Source organism: Octopus bimaculoides, chromosome 13, assembly GCF_001194135.2.
Source record: "Octopus bimaculoides isolate UCB-OBI-ISO-001 chromosome 13, ASM119413v2, whole genome shotgun sequence".
NCBI lineage: Eukaryota > Metazoa > Mollusca > Cephalopoda > Octopoda > Octopodidae > Octopus > Octopus bimaculoides.
This window is the reverse complement of record NC_068993.1, coordinates 12,040,293-12,043,342: the sequence shown is the minus strand read 5'-3', so window position 1 is coordinate 12,043,342 and position 3,050 is coordinate 12,040,293. Positions and strand designations below refer to the sequence as shown.

General features: G+C 31.0%; 1 long non-coding RNA gene across 2 annotated transcripts in view; it reads left to right on the top strand.

Annotated features, from left to right (window-relative positions):
* The window catches only part of LOC106883779 (uncharacterized), a 375,832-nt gene extending 372,826 nt beyond the window's left edge, over positions 1–3,006 (top strand). For both annotated transcript variants that reach the window (XR_008265360.1, XR_008265359.1), the window contains one exon: positions 2,016–3,006. This is a non-coding gene — a long non-coding RNA (uncharacterized LOC106883779). The remainder of the gene's footprint in view (positions 1–2,015) is intronic.
* The last annotated feature ends 44 nt before the right edge of the window (positions 3,007–3,050 follow it).

Genomic DNA, 3,050 nt, shown 5'->3' with positions numbered 1-3,050 from the left:
TATATAAATGTTATATATATATTTATGTATCTATTTATATATTTCTATGTGTAAATGTATATGTATTAAAATACGGTAATACGGATTACGTAAATCGAAGGCTGGGAGTAAGTATTGCCGAAGAAGAATTTATGATATAAAAGTGAATGTATGAAGGGTTTATAGACAAATATATGGTACAGAAATATATTTTAGAAGTAATACATTGAAATAAAATAGAATATCTTCGATATTTCCTATTGTTCGATCGAAAATGACGTCAGAGAAGAAATTCAATATAGGGGGTTTCATATAGATGAGTACTATATGTCATGTTAACCTATGTATAAGTACCATTGTCTTTTAATGCTAAGATGACGAATCCCTGTTTTAATGTTGGAGCTGATGCCTCTCACTATCAGATTATTTATTAGGAAAGCAATGATATTAATTCATCCTGCCGTATGTCGTATATTCTGTATACAATGTAATATCGATATTTTAAAGTATCGATTTCCTGTTGAGTAGGAAGTCACTATATTTTAAGGGGATTTTAGCAGAGTACCCGATTTCAAATATTCTGATTAGGGTTTTGAAACTGCGTTACCCTGAAAGCTGGCCTGTGTACACGTATCATATTCTCTCGTTTATGTCTTATACTTTAATGTTAGAAAAATTTCAAGATTTCTCCAAAGATATTAACAACGCGAGCGAATAAGACTGACTGCATCAAGCCACACTTGATCCTGCGTCTCTGAATGATTGACATAACCTAATATTGTTATCGCCAAATGGCTTTTTTCGTTGAGATAACGATCTCATAAAAGGACTCGGTTTAAAAAGTGTTTATATACTCGGTCCTAAAATGATACAAAATTGTCCTCATTGAATACTTGTCTCGATGAAAAATAAACTTGTCATAGATGCGAAATACATCAATTATAAAAGAAGTACAAAAGTACAAATATTTATACACATATCAATTGATCAATAACCGTTGTTCTTTGAAGCTCAAATGAAAATCAAATCATATACTAACTGTAGGACACTTAGAGGCAGTTGTGTTCATTTGATTTAAAGTATAAAACTTACGGGTTTCATTCACTCACATATATTACGGATAATCTGTAAGTCATCATATAAGAAACAAAATGGTACCATCCAAGGAGGCATTTTCCGCAAAGATGCCCATCGTACTAGAAACTGTAAATGTATATACCTGAAATCACAATCAATCTTGATAAAACGAAATACATTCTTAGACTAATGCGGCTCGATATACCTCCTTAATTTGAAAATAAGATAGATTGTTCAGGGCATTAATAATATCTAACTTTATACTGTGGTTAGATCAGAGTTGAGTTTCGGTTGGGCAACAACAAATGCAGTATATAATATAGTACATTTACATGGTTCTGTGTGTTGTTCATCTTTTAATTACTGTTTTATCATTTCCAGGAACAGCCTGTACTTAATTTTCATCGACATTCCGAGAGAGACAGATGTAATTTGAAATATCAAACACTACTGAAACCGTTTGTTTAAAGATTCACCATTTTTACTTGGACCTGTGTGAATCGTATATTTTCATGAGAAAAGCGTTATCAATGTTGGAGACTATATTCTTGCATTTCAAATTATTATGTTTGGAGAGATGGAATTAGGCTTTATCCGGACAAGAAATACTTTATTATTAATTAGTAATCAGTATACTGACAGTGGTTTCCCAATTTTAATGAAATACTGTTTTATTACATATGAATACTTCTTGATACATAATAAATACAGGATTCTTATCGTTTAATTTTTAAACGTTGAAATGTAAGAACAATACATTTGACAAATCAAAGAAAAACGCATATAATATATGAAAAACCAGTTTGACTTTATTCATTTTCCATTTCCATATATTTTTATCCATTATAATGCTTTTTGAATTAACACGAAAATATTTTATCGTAGTGTTTAATGCTTTTTGTAATTCTATTTTTCTCTACAGCTTTTAATTATCGTTTTAAAAATTTATCTCTTTTCAGAAATATGACGATCAGGTGGAAAACCCAAGGAATTTATCTAACAGCTTAATACTTGATGAGGAATTTTTTCTTCAATGTTCATTCAGATTTCCGTTATATACTACGAAAGTGAAAACAATATTGTCAGTCACAGTGTAAAGGTGTTTTATGTTAAATCAATTGTTAATACCGGTTAGAATTCATTATAAACATTAACACAGGGTAACACGGAATAATTTTTTTAATGCGGAAAAGAGCAGCTTTCAAATGCCTCAAAAAATAATTTCTTTTGTTAAATGAGTCTATAAAATTGAATAATAAAGATCGACCGCAGTAGACGATTTAATTTTCTGAGGAGTTAACTGTATGCCGTAATAAAAAATAGTCTCTCAAACTCTAGTTTGGTGTAGATATGAGGAGGTAATTATCGTTATCTATTATAATTTACTTCGATCGGAAATTTAGTCTAATTCTTCAACGAAGTAAGACATCCATGCATTCGCTAACACACGCACGCGCTGCACATGTTTGTGAGCATGGGTATGCGTATGTGCATATGCACTTGTGTGTTCGAGTGCCTGCATTTATACAATTGCGTTATAGTCAATTTTTTTCTGTTTTGAGTCTCTTAGGTGGACGTGTATGAATCTCTGTGTGTCTGTTTTAAATATAGTGCTCCAAAATATCAACGTCAAACAAATTCCTATACATATATTTTACAATATATATTCTTTCATGTGGTTATATCTATACAATATTTCTTTCGTTCTAGAATAGATAATTACCATATATTAAATTTTCCATTTCCATTTTCATGATTCTGGAAGTAAATTTTCTTGTCGTTACCTTAGTCAATATCTTAGGACTTGCGTTTTTAAATCTCGCTGAGTAATTAACAAACGCCGGGTGTACTTACCTTCATGCAAGTACCAGTGACGTATAAAGATATGTACGTGTGTATGGGGAGATGTATGTCTGAGTGCGTGTGAGAGAGATTTCGTGTTGTGTATGTGCGAGCGTGTATGCTTGTATATATATATATATATATATATATAT